At 34.6% G+C, this 19,053-nt stretch overlaps 1 long non-coding RNA gene across 1 annotated transcript in view; it reads right to left on the bottom strand.

The window, feature by feature from the left end:
* LOC133191020 (uncharacterized) overlaps positions 1–11,028 on the bottom strand; it is a 70,836-nt gene extending 59,808 nt beyond the window's left edge. The window contains exon 1 of the long non-coding RNA XR_009721653.1: positions 10,943–11,028. This is a non-coding gene — a long non-coding RNA (uncharacterized LOC133191020). The remainder of the gene's footprint in view (positions 1–10,942) is intronic.
* Positions 11,029–19,053: the final 8,025 nt, after the last annotated feature.

Below are 19,053 nucleotides of genomic sequence, written 5' to 3'. Positions count from 1 at the left end.
TACTGATGTAAGCTATTCAACTGCATCAATATTTTTTCACCTTGACCTTTCCTTTGATCTTGACCTCACTTTTCTCAATTTGTGTTAAAATATTGCATTTCTAATATACCCTCGGCGGGGCATTCATGTCCTATGGACATATTTCTAGTTTTTCATTTCTTTGATGGAATAATTTCTTATTGATAACATACATAAGAGCTAGTGATGGGAATTGGTAAGAATTTCATAATGGATGATCAGGTTACTGTAACTAACTAATCAACGATTATAATCGGACATTTACAAAGTCTATCAATGTAGTTAATTAAATGGTAAGAATGGGTAAATGACTATTTTCTGGGTGTTTATTTTGCTGAAAACAAATAAATGGATATCATCTGTTTTACTGAGTGTGTATCTTTTCCTTTAATTTTTCCTCATACACTGTAGAGTTATAAAACTAAGTTTGAAGAGTAAAGAAATTTATATAATCTTAAAATTACACATAACACAATTTCACTGAATGTCAGTCCTTTAAAAAGTATCAATTACATCAAGTCATTTTCTTAATCATGAATTTACTTCTTGAGAAAACAAATTCTGCAAAATTGTTAGATTTAACTAAGGCAAAAAACAGCTGGTCCTACATTCATTTTGTAGAACCCAAAGTACATCCATACCCGGGAAGTGCTTTGTTACTCGGGTATGAATACAATTGTCTGTGCCATTAGGATACACAAATAAGTTTAAGAGATAAGTTGCAGCTGGAATACTGAGCTTATAGATACATGATGTTATTAATGTGTATAACGAAAACATGGTTTTTCATTCCAAGTTAAATTGTATAATTTACCACAAAGAAGGCGTCTCCATATGAGTGAAAAATTCTCGAGAGGGACGTTAAACAACATACAAAACCAAACCAAACCACAAAGAAAAGCGTAATTTATGAATTTTGGCCTGAAACTTCTATAAAATTCTCTAAAATAGAGCTGTGACATATTCTTCCCAGCTCACGACCCCCCCCCCTCCCCCTCCCTTTTTAAAATCAACAGGGTGTATTAGAGTACACAACGTGAATTAATGAAAAAATGTTGGTGTCTCCGAATGCACGTTTTCTGCAATATGAATCACAAGGATTGATGTAAAAATGATATAGAAATAGAATACCAGAGTTTATAACGACATCATCCTAATTTTGCTATCACAAGATTCATGAATATTGATGCTGTCAAATAATTAACAATTGAAAATTCTAAGACAAGAATACTGTTGATTAGTTTTCTGATTAAATTCTTAATTGAGACATGATGCTATCATTGTACTATAGCACGTGGCGCATGAGTATAAAGTAAATTTGACTAACCGTGGTATGTGAAAGTGAAACTATGTATAGTAATGTAAATAAATTATTTCATTATTAACAACAGCTGTTTATTAAATTAAATTGGTTCTATCACTTTCTTGCTCGCCTCTCCCCCCCCCCCCCATCGCTTTTTTTTCTCTTTTCCTTTCTCTCATTTGCTCTCTCTCTCTTGATTGAAGACTGTCGAAGAAGAGACAAGCATTACACAAATAAAACATTCTAAAATCTTTCATATATGCAATGGGATTTTAAAAAAACAAATACAAGCTTGATTGAACATAGTATAATTATACGAGGTTCTAGTCATGATTATTTCTTAAATTACGCTGCAACTTGACATGATCTTTTGTATATATGTAAGTACACTGCACAGCTTTGAACAGCGATTGGGTCTTACCGACATCATAATCAATGGGAGATAAGCCGTTTTATTGGAAGTTAATTTTAGTGATCAAGTAATTTTAATAGACTCTGCAGTCGCTATCTTGCATAAAAAATTTCAAAATATAATTTCAGGCTTATTAAAGTAGCTCATATGTACTCATTTCCGTATACAACTCAAAATGCTCAGGACATTGTTTCATTTACCTTTAAAAGATATCCGCTCTACAATAAACATAGGTTATCAAAGATTACGAAGCTCACCTCAATGAATGATATCTATAAGTAAGGCAAATTTCAAATCATATTTTTTTTCTAGTTAGGGTACATCCCAAGATCAATATCCATGCAAGTTTGGTTTAAGTAGGACTTACAGTTATTTGTAAAAAGACCTGCTCAAAAAACTTTAACCTGTTTACTAATCAAGAAAATTTTGGTCAGTTCCAACATCCAAAGCAAGTCTGGAAGTTTCATCCTTAAATGCACCATCTATGCAAGTTTAATCATAACAGGCCATAATTTTATATAGCTAATCCAAAAAAAAAATTACCCTGGTCACTCATCTAGAAAATGTAAGTCAGATTCAGAATCCAAAGAAAGTCTGGAAGTGTTCATCCCTAGATACATCATCCATGCTAATTTAGTTAAAATATTGCTAAAATTCACTCATGTGGAAAATCTAGGTCTGATCCAGCATCCGAAGCAGTTTTGTTAGTGTACATCCCTAGATGCATCATCCATGAAAGTTTGGTCCAGGTAGGGCTTATAGTCACTTGGGAATGAGACTGCTCCAAAATCTAAATCTGGTCTCATATGTGGAAAATCTAAATCAGATCCAGCATCTGAATCAAGTGTGGTAATGTCCATTCCTAGATGCATCATCCATGCAAGTTTGGTCCAGATAGGGCTTATAGTTACTTGGGAATGGACCTGCTCCAAAAAACTTTAACCTGGTCACTCATCTGGAAAATCTAGGTCAGATTCAGCATCCCAAGCAAGTGTGGTAGTGTCCATCCGTAGATGCATCATCCATGCAAGTTTGGTCCAGGTAGGGCTTATAGTTACTTCAGAATGGACCTGCTCCAAAAACTTTAACCTGGTCACTCATCTGGAAAATCTAGGTCAGATCCAGCATTCGAAGCAAGTGTGGTAGTGTCCATCCCTAGATGCATCATCCATGCAAGTTTGGTCCAGATAGGTCTTATAGTTACTTGGGAATGGGACTTGCTCCTAAAACTTTAACCAGGACGCCGACGCTAATGCCGACGACGACACCGACGCCGGGGGTATAGCATAAGCTCATCTCGACTTCGTCGAGGTGAGCTAAAAAATCTAGTGACACAGTGAATCACTAGCTGATCCAAAATTAAGAAGAAATTCATTCTGAAATATGTGTATCATGTAATAATTGTTTTATTATGCTCTGATTCTATTCAACTGTGACAATGTGGATTGATTGATTGATTGTATGTTGTTTTACGTCCCATTCGAGAATTTTTCACTCATATAGAGACGTCACCATATACCGGTGAAGGGCTTCAAATTTTGACCTTTACTCGGCACTCAGGGCCATTGAGCAGTGAGGGATCTTTATCGTGCCAACATCTGTCGTGACACGGGGCCTCGGTTTTTAAGGTCTCATCCGAAGGACCCGCAACTTTCACTTCAAAGTGCCGAGAGCATGGCGAAGGAACAGTTGCTACCCATTTTTTATCGACTTAGGTCAGTCGCGGCTGAGATTCGAACTCACAACCTTCTGATCACGGAGCGAGCGCTCTACCGACTGAGCTACCGTGAACGGTGTGACAATGTGGATGTATGTAAATGTTCTAGAATCATTTCGTATAAAATGTGACATTTTACGAGGGAGTCTGTACATGTAAATATGTTCTATGTTTTACTATTTACTTTATTGCAATTATTCTAAAAAAAAATTTCTTGTTTTTCTTACCTGTCTGCTAAACATAACAAAGGTCACAGAGGTGACTGGTAGAAATCTAGTATCAAAACTCTCTGTTGATGACCAGATGACATCCGGCAATGTATATACACCATGGTTGATCTTTAACAGGGGAGACTATTTCTATAAATCAGAGGAATTGTTGTCAAAATAAAAGTTACCCATTACTCTTTCTACTAGCTGGTCTCAACCAAGAAAATAGTTTTACAATATGTAAATGTATAGCTTTAATTAATTTAAATTAAAAAATAACTAGAAATATGTCCATAGGACATGAATGCCCCGCCAAGGGTATATTAGTAATGCAACATTTTAACACAAATTGAGAAAAGTGAGGTCAAGGTCAAAGGAAAGGTCAAGGTCAAAAAATATTGCTGCAGTTGAATAGCTTACATCAGTATGTATCAGCATATGACGTTTGATTCAGAAACTAATTTAAGAAAGGTGAGGTCAAGATCAAAGGAAAGGTCAAGATCAAAAAATGTTGATGTAGTTGAAAAGGTTACATCAGTATGTATTAGCATATGAAGTTTGATGAAAATATTATGAATGGTTTCTTTAAAACTGAGCTAAACACTAAATTAAGAAAAGTGAGGTCAAGGTCAAAGGAAAGGTCAAGGTCAAAAAATATTGATGCAGTTGAATAGCTCTCATCAGTATGTATCAGCATATGAAGTTTGACACTAATTTAAGAAAAGTGAGGTCAAGGTCAAAGGAAAGGTCAAGGTCAAAAAATGTTGATGCAGTTGAAAAGGTTACATCAGTATGTATTAGCATATGAAGTTTGATGAAAATATTATGAATGGTTTCTTTAAAACTGAGCTAAACACTAATTTAAGAAAAGTGAGGTCAAGGTCAAAGGAAAGGTCAAGGTCATAAAATATTGATGCAGTTGAATAGCTCTCATCAGTATGTATCAGCATATGAAGTTTGACACTAATTTAAGAAAAGTGAGGTCAAGGTCAAAGGAAAGGTCAAGGTCAAAAAAATGTTGATGCAGTTGAATAGCTCTCATCAGTATGTATCAGCATATGAAGTTTGATAACACTATCTTGAATGGTATCTTTAAAACTGAGCTAAAAACTTATTTAAGAAAAGTGAGGTCAAGGTCAAAGGAAAGGTCAAGGTAAAAAATATTGATGCAGTTGAATAGCTCTCATCAGTATGTATCAGCATATGAAGTTTGTTAAAAATATCTTGAATGGTTTCATTAAAACAGAGCTAAACATTAATTTAAGAAAAGTGAGGTCAAGGTCAAAAGAAAGGTCAAGGTCAAAAAAATGTTGATGCAATTGAATAGCTTACATCAGTATGTATCAACATATGAAGTTTGATTACACTATCTTGAATGGTATCTTTAAAACTGAGCTAAACACTAATTTAAGAAAAGTGAGGTCAAGGTCAAAGGAAAGGTCAAGGTCAAAAAATGTTGATGCAGTTGCATAGCCCTCATCAATATCTATCAGCATATGAAGTTTGATAAAAATATCTTGGATAGTTTCTTTGAAACTGAGCTTTGAACAGAGCTAAACGCAAAGTGTGACGGAAGGACAGACGGAAGGACGGAAGGACAGAAGGACGGAAGGACGGAAGACGGACATGACAAACACTATATGCCCCGGCCATATTCATGGCGGGGCATAAAAAAAAAGTATTTCAGAACAAAAGAGAAAATAAAGATTACTGTAAACCAACAATTATTCGCGTCATCTTTTTTTTAAATCAATCCGCAATGATTCATTTTCATGACTGAGGAAACATTCTCCATAATACAAGACACAATAAATGTTTCACAGCGATTAATATTCGTGAGTTAAAGTAGGTCGTGAAACGAATATTTCTCACACACAAATAAAAGTTGGTTTACAGTAATGCTTGGACAAAAATTTGAGATTTTAAAAAAAAACGCCCTAACATACCTATCCTAAAATTTGCATGAGTTTCATGTGTTGACAGACTACACATCATCCAGGAAGTTACATCATGCACAACTTTAAAAGAAGTTCCCTTCAATTCAGTGGGACATTACCACTTAAGTTATTATATTCCTAGTATATAAGTCCAAAATAATAATTTAGGCCTTAAAAGACCTTGGTTTAAAACCAGAGGCCCATTGGCCACATCACTCACCAGAACTATCAGGGATTTTTTTACCCCTTGATTCCAGGGGCCGTCAAGATTGGGAAAAATAGCGATATTTGGTTGAAATTGGGAAAAATATCTTCATACAAATAAATAGGAAAAAACAAGCAAAAGTCAAATATTTAATCATTTTTCTTATTTTTTATAGTATGAAGCTGGCTTAAACCAGCTTTAGTGGTATGAAATAATAGCGGCTGTTGAAGTTCAGAAGCTTAAAAATGGCAAAGCCGCAGGGTATGATAACATTGTAAATGAACATATTTATACGTTGTCATCTTTTTTACCTTTATGTAAGAAGTTTTTTAAAATAACATTTGATAGTGGGTTTGTTCCAGATGAGTGGTTAATCGGTATTGTTTGACGAATTTATAAGAATAAGAGTGATTCAACTCAGCCTGAAAATTACCGTCCTATGCAAACTGGAGAGACTGACATGATGCACATTTATTTTTTAGATAAGGATCCCGACTTTAATTTTTAAACATCGATCCCGCTTTAAAAAGTATGCATGCAAACATCCATAGTATTCTGAATAACTTCTCGGAAGTCCTCGGATGGCTCGTACATCGCACATAGAGAACATAAACACCTTTTTGTCATTATTTTATTTTAATAATTTACAACTTAATACTTATTTTCATATTGGGAATTTTTAGGTATGATTTTGGGAAAAACTTGCACTTTTCAGCATTGGGAATGGGGCCGAATTTCGGCCCCGGAGAGACCCTAAAAAATTCCCTGACTATAATGGTGATAGCATCTGGATAAAATGTACAAGCAGACTATAACAAGCAAAGAGAGAAAAATACATGAAAAAATTGAATCAAATTTCAAGAATTACTAGACTATCATTCAACTAAAGCCTGACATCCCTAGTTTCCAAACCCATAACTCCTTTACAGTGTCCACCCAAAAGATTTTTCAGCACTTGTCTTGTCTGGCTAGCAATGACAAAATTTACTACCCATTTTCCACTTCGTTTACAAGTTGCCATTTTTTACTTTCAATTTCAATTTTTTGGTAAGTTGTTTGTGTATCGTTTCATACCTATATTTCAGTGTGTGTACCGTAAACCATTTCTTAGCAGGAAATATTGGTATGTATGGTAGTATCGGTATAACGTCCTACCTCTCTGTTTTATAACACAATGCAAATTGATGAGAAGAAATTGATTAGAATTATTTGACTGTCAAAAATTATTATACAAACTATCAATCATCAAAAATTTACGTTTTCTATACTTATTTATACTGAGTAATGTGTTTTACCTTATGCCAAACCCGACTGAATAATGATCCCGACTGAAAAATGAACTGAACCGAAAATTAGAGATTTTGCACCGTGTATCAAACCGAGAAAATATACCGCGGTGAATCGATACCGCGGTGAACCGTTTCAATCCTAAAAGAAACACATGGTTTTGACTCATTATGCAACTTTAATTATCACCCCTTGAAAGAGGGTGTGCAGGGTTCAACATTAACATTTTTAGGCTTTAGTCCGACCGGACTAATGCTTCTTTACTTTTACTAGTCCGCACGCGATTTTATGAGTCCGTCCAAAAAAAAAATCAATGTTTTATAACAGTTAATTTAAAAATAAAACATTGCAATGTACTTTTTTGAAATAAACAAAGCAATTACGTGAAAGTTTCATTCCAGGATTCTTTTATATTCTCGAGATCAGGAACTACAATTGTATTCCCGATCTCATTTTTTTCTCTATACATTACATCCAAATGTCTTTGTGTAAAAATAAATCATGATCGCTAAAATGTTTAACTTCATACCAATCAGTCTTAATTGACTTGGAATTACCTAACTCCCTGTCAAGAAGCTAGAAAGCTAAAAATGTATGCGGCATTTTCTAGTGAAAGTTGTCGAGAATTGAACATTGGCAATTTATTGATTTTTTTCCAGAAATTTTATTAGTCCATTCGGACTAATTAGCCTCAGATTTTATCAGTCCGAATAAAAATGTATTAGTCTGAGACTAACGTTAATGTTGAACCCTGGGTGTGGCCCTTCATTTGAACAAACTTGAATCTCCTTCACCCAAGAATGCTTTGTGGCAAGTTTGGTAAAAACTGGCCCAGTGGTTCTTGAGAAGAAGTCGAAAATGTGAAAAGTTTACAGACGGACAGACAGATAGATGGACAGATGGATGCCAGACAAAATGTGATCAGAAAAGGTCACTTGATATTTCAGCTCAGGTGAGCTAAAAATGATAAACATCTTTGACAGAGAGTCGCAAAGGCCCTCCGCAACTGGAGATTTTTTTTTATGGATTTCTCATTTTCGAATACATTACACAAATTCAATAGCAATATTTCATAGAAATTGAGTGCTTAAGAACTGTGACCTTTTATTGTTAAAGTGAAAACGGAGGGTTAACAGCTATAAAGATTTATGTACATTGTATTTTCAAACTTTTGATTAGTTTTGAATGAGAAAAATGAAAATAATGAAAATGTAAGAATAAATAGAGAGAGCATTTTATAAATTGTCTACAGGCAAACAGATGAACAGACATTCCAACAGACTTTGGACACATGAAATATGAATAATGTAAGAATAAATAGACAAAGGCATTTTGTGAAATTGTTTACAGACAGACAAACATGATACACACAGTGATGGACCTTGGGCACGTCACCTTACTATCCCAAATGCGCTTCTGGTAGTAACGCTAAAAATTCATTTTGCTTGAGCTTCTTAAAGTACAAAACAGATTCACCTGTAAACACATGTATCATCCTGTGATCTTCTGCTCATCCCCATTTCCCGCCATAGCCAAATCCAAATAAAAGGAGTTTCAGTATGACGATCCCGATGTAATTTGACACCTCAAATTACTTTTAGCCCCATGATCAACCAATAATTTGGATACAAAGTAAACAAACAAGTCATCCCGCAGGTATTTCTTGCGTATTATCTTTGCCAAGATACATTTTGCATATTTCTTTTTTTTTCTCCACATATGTAATTTTTTTTGTTTGTCCAAAAAATTTTCCTTCATTGATATGTTAGCATAATTTCAAAACAGGAATTTATTATATTTTATATTTTTATATTCTCTTATTACTTGATAACAGATGTAAAGACAGACAGTAGACAAGAATGTCTACATCCAAGAGGATCCAAGAATTATTCAAAGGGGAGAGGGGTCGGTCCACGTACACTAATTAAAGGAATAGGAATCGGATTTCTTGAATTTATTGACACATGTGACAAGCAAAGAAAAAAAAACACAAGCAAATAAAACAAAATTAAAAACAAACATGCACAAAATAGGGGGATGCGTTTTCCTGAAGAGGGTCAAAGGTAATTTTTTTTCGTTACTTCACAAAGTTTTTTTCAATTAAAAACTGAACCATTATAAACTTAAGAGAAATATATCAGTTTTTCTATCGAATTCTCGTGTAAATATACCTATAGGTAACCTTACTTTTACATATATATGCAGCTCCACCGTTTTCCAATATCAAATTAATTCAACATCTCTTACGATTATCTACATGTACATTTGAAACTGTATTTTACTGCTTATAGTTGATGAGTGAAAACGTTTAAAGGGTGAGGACGTCTAGGTGTACACTTTTTTCCCCTCCAATTATTGACTAATTTGCAAATTTAACTTATACAGTTATAGTTATATGTATTGTACGAAAGCCAATCGAGCGCATTTTCGTAGGTAAAAAAAAAAGATTCCTAAAAGTGAGTTACTTTGAAAAAATATTAATGTAATCGCTGTTTAATTAATCATGTTATTTCTATGTCAGAAAACATTTTAGTATACCCTATTTCCTATCTTTGTTATATATCATCAATGCGCCCCCAACCAATCTCCACCTAGGAATTAGGTGGGCAACCCCCCCCCCCCCCCCCCACATACACACACAAAGCTCTAAAAATAATTCTTAGATTCAGTCACACTGTAATTCAATTTTTTTGACTTCAAGATAAAGAGACCTTTACAATAGGGGTGCAAGTTTTGTCAATAACCATTTGCATTCAGAAGTATTAATTAATGTACACTAAATCAATGTTCATAAAAACATGAATCAATCGTCAATTTTCCTTCATTGACACAGAAACTGTCGGTGGGTTAGCATAATGGGGGGGGGGGGCTTATATATTCCTTTTTTCTTTTTCTTTTTTTTTAACTAGAAGAGTGCTCTGTCGCGGTGGGTTTTTCTTAATTTACCTATACCTTTCGGTATCTATAGCAAATTCTATCTCCTCTTACCTTTGATAACATATAAAACATGATTGCAAGGCAAAAAGTAACAGGTCCAGTCCAAAGACAATTTCTACCTTCGTAGCTATTAATAGCTACGTAGGTATTTAAACCCACCCAAAGTAGCTATTTTTACCTACTTTTTGCATTACTTGCATTTTGTGGCCAAACGGCCGAACGGCGCAGCATGGTGAGTGCCACCTTTCTTGATACAGTCACACTGATGATGAATACCACACAATTTATTAATAGCTACGTAGGTATTTAAACCCACCCAAAGTAGCTATTTTTACCTACTTTTTGCATTACTTGCATTTTGTGGCCAAACGGCCGAACGGCGCAGCATGGTGAGTGCCACCTTTCTTGATACAGTCACACTGATGATGAATACCACACAATTTTGGCCAAAAAAGATTACTTCATAAATTAACAATTTCGCATAGTAATTAATGCAAAATTGTTGATTTACAAAGTAATCATTCTTTGGCCAAAATTTTGTCGTATTCATTATCAGTGTGACTGTACTCACCATGTTGCGCCGTTCGGCCGTTTGGTCACAAAATGCAAGTAATGCAAAAAGTAGGTAAAAATAGCTACTTTGGGTAGGTTTAAATACCTAGGTAGCTATTAATAGCTACATAGGTAGAAAGACGTATTTTTTTTTTAATCAAATTTTGAATCCATAGATACAAAAAGTATATATATCGATACGTATATATAAACGATGTAACATAAATAAGTACGTATACAGATATAATATATTATTGCATTCATAATGGTAACGCCAAGTCAAGAAAAGCATGCACACACCTGATGAAATGTTTTCATTGAATTACAAAGTTTAATAAACTGAATCTACATTGTAAAATACTCACCTTTATAGCTGATTTTATGTTGACCAGTCAATGAGCATCTCCATTTGAATTAAAACTTACAACTTTCGTGGACATGAAAAAAAAAACCCTAACACTTAATCTCAAGCGTTTAGAATCGAACATTCCCTGTAGAGTTGAAGCTATTTTTACAGGTCTGCTTGCAAAGGCGCTCGTGCGTGAAAAACATGAACAGTTACCGGTAGACTCGGAAGTCGAAAATTTACGAAAATTACCGAAGCTAAAGAAAGTAAAGAAATATGATTTTCTGTCTTTTAATTGGAATTAAAAGATAATATCTGCATGAGAGGTAATTTCTAAAATGATGTCGAATACATTTTCATCTTAATGATTTTAGGGTCGGTACAGAAACTGCAATTTATTCTATAAGATTTAGGCCCAAAGGAAGCAAGTATATAAAGCAGGGGATGGGGTTGGAAAAGCTTTGCAGAAATTCTAGAGAACGCATTAACTTTTTTTCTTGAGGCTAGGGGGTACAGCCATATATTTGCTTTGGTTTTTAACGTATATAACATGCACTGACAAGATCATTGAGAGAGCACAACTGAAATTAGCCTGTTTAAATTATAATATATATATTTTTTAATGTGGAAAAATTATGGGAGAGAACAGCCCTATGGTTCTTGGCTCCTTCGGGCCTAGATTAATTATAGTGTGAGCACCGACTCCAACCCCCCAACCCCCTCCCCCTTCTGGAACTTCCAGGGTTACCATATTTCTAGGTAGAAGTAACGAATAAATATTGTTAATGATTATTAGTAGAGTATTTTATTTGTAAAAGAAATCCAGCCTTCTTTAAAATTTAGCTATCTCTTTTACTTATAATTAATGACCTTCTAAACACTGCATACTGAAGAGTTCCATTTTTTTGGTATAATTATTACTTTTATTCAGTTATAAGGATATTTACGATTACATCTAAATTAAGATACAAATCATGTAAAGTATTACTCAATTTGTAATCAATTTAAGCATTTCAAACACTTAATTAATCACTAAATTTGCATGCATTTTCAGAAAAATGTTTGACAAGCCCCCGCCCCTCACAAAAGATCTTGCTCAAACCTCGAAAACTTATTTCATGATGTGGGGGTAAGAGCAAAACAAATCATTTTCCTAAGTCAGTTTTCTTCTTAAACATGACTCTCCATACTATTTTACGCGGGGTTTGTGTTTCCTGCAAAAGGTGGAGGGGTCCAAGGCTATTTTTTAATTACTCTACATTTGGAGATCAGGTCTTCCAACAATTTATTGGAATTTCCATGGGTACCAATTGCGCCCCGTTATTAGCAGACCTTTTTTTGTATTCATATGAAGCAGAATTTGTCCAAAATCTTGTACGTGAAAAGAAGAAAACACTTGCTGTGGCGTTCAACTCGACATTTAGATATATCGACGACGTATTGTCAATTAACAATGGCTATTTTCATTCTTATGTCGATACGATATATCCTGGTGAACTTGAGATAAAAGATACCACAGAGTCTGAAACATCTGTTTCATATTTGGATATTTTACTTGAAAAAGACGTTAATGGTAATCTAACAACCAAGCTTTATGATAAACGTGATGACTTTAACTTTTCAATCGTCAACTTCCCTTACTTATGCAGCAATATACCTTCATCACCTGCATACGGGGTATATATCTCTCAGTTGATTCGATACGCAAGAGCATGCTCTACGTATGTACAATTTCTAAAACGAGGTAAATTATTGACAAATAAGTTGATGAAACAAGAATATCAGCTGTCTCGTTTAAAGTCATCATTTCGTAAGTTCTATGGTCGATACAATGACCTTGTCAGCAAATACAATTTTTCATTGAGTCAAATGCTGACTGACGTTTTTCATACTAATTGTTAGGCCATTATTTACACACTGAATTGTCGACGGATTTTTCCGTTATTTCCCGATCATGACAAGGAGCACACGGCGGGTGTGACCGGTCGGCAGGGGATGCTTACTCCTCCATGGCACCTGATCCCACCTCTGATGTTTGGAGGTCCGTGTTTGCTCTGCTCCTATTTTGTATTGTATAATGGACTTTTGAGCTTGAATACTGTTCGTTATCTCCATATATTTCATTTAAATCTAATGATTCTTAAAACTCGGGAAAGGGGGTCCGACCCCCCTCTAAATCCGTGCATGCAAGAGTTGTAATGGCCAGTTCTTTCTACAACCGCGTCACATCAACTATTCTAATGAAAAATTTAAATGTATACATATTAATGCATTTAAGAGGGTTTTTTCTTTTTAATTTAGAGCATATTTGTAAATACGTAACGACAATTTTCAACACTTTCATCAAAACTTATGCAGTGAATAGCTACATCATATACCATCAACATCGAGGTTTGCAGAGGAAAATGAGTCGACTCGAGTGTGCCAGGAACTCGTTGGGGAATACAGAGCTGACAGTCAAAGATCAGGACCAGCCCAGTGCTTAGAGCGGTTGACAGCCAGACACTTTGTCTACTTCGCCCCTGGTATTTCACTTAATACTAGTACTGAGAGCTAAATTGATAATTCTCAATCCCCCCCCCCCTCCCCCAAGTTTATCGTTCAAAAATGGCTTAATGTGGTACATGTATCTTTTTGTCCATCTTTGCAGACGGTTAAAGTATCCGACCCATATAAGCCTCAGATTCAATGGAATTGAATGCATAACAGAAATGTGTATGGGCTGAATACTCAGTATATTTAGACATAATTTTCCACGCTCTACCATCGGCTCATACATGTACATTCACGTCTGAGAGAGGAACGAACGACAACTCTGCATAGGAGATTGATAATTTTCATGTCTTAGTATCAGTATTCAAGAACGAAACGTGTCCTAATTTTTGACCTTGTCCTTGAAGAGATACATGTATCCCCTTTAATTTTACTCAATAAAAATCAATTCTAAAAAATCTATCTGGTGAAAATATAGTTTTCAATTGTTTTTCTATTCCTAATGATCAAATACATCTTTCCACTACATCATTGATATTCTTAGTATTTATTTTTTTTATTTTCAAAAATTTTACTTCTTTCCATTGACTTCAATGCAATCTTGCCGTTCACGGTAGCGCTACATTCCAAGCAATGTTTAATAGGTTGGGTACACTGCCTTTTATCAGTTTATGGAAGGCACTTTTCCACACGTGACGATGTTTTCGTCAAACCCATTCTCCAATCAATTGAATGAGTCGCAAAGCATGACGGTCTACTACGTGTTTACGATTCAATAGCGACATGTGGTTTTCGTCGGTTTACAGCATCATATTTACTTGGTCACTGGAAAAACCGTACAGCTTCTTTTTTACTTTATAAGGCTGAAATTGAAAGATTATATTCCAAAGACACTGTTCCATGCTCACATTTGATATTTGAGTTGTTTTCGATGATTAATAGTTGCCTCAAATACCGTACAAACGCTTTGACGTTTGCGTGTACATAAAAACATTTTGATGATATTGAGTAGTAAAATAATAATTGCGCACTTTATCAGTTTATACTGCTGTCTAAAACTATGTTGCAGTTCATGTATATCACGTGAAAAAACACACTCAATGCTTTATCTACGATGGCCGATAGCGGCCGACAATTTACACTAACGTTATGTGTGTAACATGTACAGCATTTTCACTGAAAACTCACTGACACATTACACCTAAAAGGAAAAGTGTACAAAGTGTACAGTGTCAATGCAAATTCCGTGTACACTCTACACCAAAGTTATGTGTGTAAAGTGTCAGAAAAACTTTCATGTACACTCTACATCTAAAGGTGAAATCAAGATTCAAAACAGAACCAGACGTGTTTCTTTGTGTTGCTCCCGCAAGGTACCTCTTGAAGTTCACATAGATCTGGCAACAACATTAAAAAAAAAATTCAAGATACTAAAAAATCAAATTTTGACTTAAGTCTATTCTCATTTTATGGTTTTGGGGCCTGAGGAAATGCTGGCAAATTAAGTTCTTTGGTAAATAATCAGTAAAGAGCAAAATTAGTATTTTATGAAAGGTTTAAAAGGGTCATCAATTAAATTACAGGTACTTAATCAGATCATGATAATAACTATCGAAAATGCTATTTAGAACACAGCTTGGAAAACGGATCAGTCTGCCAGTACTCTAGGAGAGGTACATCAGCATTCAAATTTTCCAGTCAAAAAATGGAAAGTGATGATTATCACACAATATAAAACAATTCTTGTTTTCATTTCACATTGTTTGAAAATGATTGTGAATATTACTGCTAAGTAAAAGAAAATGATTCACTTTATATATTTTGAAATGTATAATAACCTTTCATCCATATTTACTAGAAACAAGATTTTTCACTTCCAGAACTATATGAACTGTTTGATATCTTCTACTGGACAGACGCATTTATTTAGCCATTTCCTTATAGCGAAAATATAAATAAAAATTACTTCAGGTTTATGTGAACATCAAGAGGCACTTTGAGGGAGCAGCACGATAAAGAAACATTGGATCTGTTTTGAATCTTGATATCACCTTTAGGTGTAGAGTGTACATGAAAGTTTTACTGACATTTTACACATAAAACGTTGGTGTAGAGTGTACATGGAATTTGCTTTGACACTGTACACTTCGTACACTTTTCCTTTTGGGTGTAATGTGTCAGTGAGTTTTCATTGAAAATGCTGTACATGTTACACACATAACGTTAGTGTAAATTGACGGCCGCTATCGGCCATCGTATTTATCTGTATATATACACAATAGTCTACGTCTCTTTGAACAATGGTTTACTCCGATGTATTTCAAGTTGATATAAGGCTTCACAAAGCAAATTTTGTAAATTATGAGCATAGAAATGTACATCATTTTCAATATTTCTTTCATGAATATCAAAAAATTGTTTTAGACCAGGAAATAGTCACGTGAAATTCATATTATATTCACTGATAGTACATACAGCACGGGGAAACTGTCAGGCAATTGTCTACAACGGAGTGTAGAAAACCCAGATTTTACCGTTGTAAAACATTTGTATGTAAATGTGAGCATGGAATTCGTAGATAATGATGTAGATATTGTATTAAGTGTGTAAAATGCTTGGATAAATGCATCATGTCTTTCCGAGAGCGATTTGGAAAACTGGCCTTTTTGAAACGTACACGTAGTATTTTTTGTAGTAACCCATAATGCAACTCATTTACCCGATTGGTCGATTTTTCAGTCACGTTGGTGCCTCATTTAGCATGTAAATTTATTTTGAGGTCACAGAAAATAGTTTCCTCGACCAGCTGCTAAAGTCCTTCCAAGAATCAACCAATCAGAGTGTAGCCTTCTTCCAAGATTCTTCCTTGATTAGCATAAACTCTCTGACGTCAGTGACCTCATTTTCAGCAAGCGAGCTGTCGGCTGCATGTCGCATTTCATCAGACACAACTTATTATTGCCAGTAAACATGGTAAAAAGTTTATTACATAGCGGAAAGAAAGAGAGTTAAATAGGTAAGAGCCACGAGAATGCATTAGGCCTACTTATTTTATACGTGCAAAAAGTGACCTTTGAGTTTGTGTGCATATTGCCACAAGAAGGAATTAAATCGGGAAAATTCCCACGATTTATTGTTCGTTAAAACTATCAGTTTTTGTATCGAAGTAGATAATATCTAGGTTTATTTAAACAAATATGGCTTACTGTTTAATTTATTAGTAGTATCCAATGCAATCCGCTTGAAAGTAATTAAAATTATGTTAACTTTTACAAGTGTGTATGAAAACTAGGCCTAGCGCCCATCAGTGAATTTATTCCCACGGTCTTTTTATAGCAAAATATTATAGAATACTAAAGAAATTTCCGTTCAGCACTGTTAGACATAGTACCCCCAAAAGGTTTTGTATGAGATATTCTTTAAACTAAAACTTCAAGAAGTGACTGAACGATCCTAATTTAATGCACAGACCGCCCAAGTTTCTAGATCCCCATGTCCCAACTCCCCGGGGCCCCTAGCTTAGTGAATATATAGACTGGTATTGCCTGTCTAGCTATCGTTCGAAAGTCAGACAGGCAAGCCAGTCTAAGTGAATATACTGCGTGGTGTAGATAAACTTGATAGGGAAACGTATATGAAAAAACTTTTGTTTCTTTGATAAATAAGGCATATACTCTGTCCATCCTTTGTTAATTTCACTTTCATTCTCTTAAAACAATGTAAGACAACATGAATGAAACCATTCATGCACAGATCTAGAAGGGGAGGGGGTCTGGACCCCCCCTCCCCCTGGAATTTGCAGCTATTAAATGTATATACTAAACCAACTAAAAGTTACCTTGGACCCCCCTCCCAGAAAACACAGACCCCCTCCCCCTAAAAAACTGTGACCCGTGTTAAGTTGGTATGAAAAGTCATAGATATGAAGCTTTAGAAGTGAGCGATCCCCCCTCCCCCGAAATAGGTTCATCACGTTTTGGAAAGGATTTTTTAAAAAAACTTTTTTTTGTGTGTCAAGAAATTTCCAGGTTGTTTTTTTTTGACTGGGATGGACCCCCTTGCAAAAAATTCCTGTATCCGCACCTCTCCACTCAATAACCATAAACATTAAATTTCTCATTATTTCTAGTGGTCAATGTTACAGTAATAAGGCTTATCTAACAAACAGTATTGCTCTAAACCTTGCACTCAGACTACTAATTGACAGTGAAATTGATTTAATTTTAATATGGGTTAACACCATCCCTTAAGATTATTACTGAAAAATAAAAGAAAGACCTTATGAAGGAATAATGAATTTCATAATGTATTATTTTTCAATACATGTATGGTAAATAATGAAGACTACTTCAACATGCAGCTATAATAACTGTATTCTATATGACAATTAAGTAGCAATACATATTTATAGGATCTCCCATGATTTGTGGTTGGATATGATTTTTTATCCAATGAGTTGTGTGTTTTTTACCCCTGATCCTTGGCAAGGGGAGAAAAACACACGAGTTGGATAATATCCAACTACAAATCATGGGAGATTGTTTTAATCATGTGTTATACATCACTTTCAATGTTTACCACTGTATTTTATACCCCTGCTCCCAAGGAGATTGGGTTTACTGTTTTACCCTTGTGTGTCGGTCTCTGTGTCTGTCCATAACAAATTTTTTTTTGCAGTTTTCTCAGCAACTACTCATTGCAGATGCTTGAATTTTAAAACAGTCTTTGTTTTGGCATGCCATATGGTGGAAATCATTTTTATATGAATCGGATGTCAACTTCCTGTTTATCCATGCATCTGTCCCTACCGATTTATTCACATTATATATTCATATTAGTGGGGTTATAACTAGTGAGCATTGCAGGGTTCGACATTCACGCTCGTCACCTCATTATTTCCATCCCAGAATGATTTTGGACAACCTGATTTTCAGTCTGGCTCACCCAAATGACGACCTGGGACGAGTTGGGAATATTCAATATTGATGTTTAATATTTTAAAATAAACTTTATAAGCCTTATTATACTGCATTATGAGAAATTTGCAAAAGTGAACCAAAGTGCGGTTCTGAATTTGGTATAAAAAGTAGTTGGGTCTGTGGGTAAAATATGGGTCTGCTGGGTTATAGATATTGCTTAATGGATGTTTTAAAAAGTTTTGAGTTTCTTCATTTTTGGCCAGTCCGTCGGGAGAGGGCAACCACACATTTTTTTTTTTTTTATAGATGGCCTTATCTGCAATATTGTTACATCGTCATTTTTCCAACACATAGATTATAATTAAGATATACATAGCAGATAGATGTAAATGAACGATGTTGTATGTTTTTGTCATATAAAAATTAAACATTTTTCAATTTAAATTTATATATGATAAATTGTAATATATTTTAAATTGTCAATTTTTATAGAGGTCAGTATGTAAAATTTACTAACTAAAGGCTGTGAAGTCAATCTATACAGGTTAAAAAACAAATATGTAATACATATGGTGTACCTTGTGTTAAAGTGAATCACAATCTTTTTGTTTTATTAAAATGTAATCCTGTAAAAAAAAAAACTGCTGTGCAGAAAAGATCAGAAATAAAAAATTATGGCAATTTTAGCTCACCTGAGCTGAAAGCTCAAGTTAGCTTT

This window comes from Saccostrea echinata, unplaced genomic scaffold, assembly GCF_033153115.1.
Source record: "Saccostrea echinata isolate AGI-Se365-2 ecotype Australia unplaced genomic scaffold, CSIRO_AGI_Sech_v1 ptg000023l, whole genome shotgun sequence".
In the NCBI taxonomy this organism is placed as follows: domain Eukaryota; kingdom Metazoa; phylum Mollusca; class Bivalvia; order Ostreida; family Ostreidae; genus Saccostrea; species Saccostrea echinata.
The sequence above is the reverse complement of the archived record's forward strand: the minus strand, read 5'-3'. Positions and strand labels throughout refer to the sequence as shown.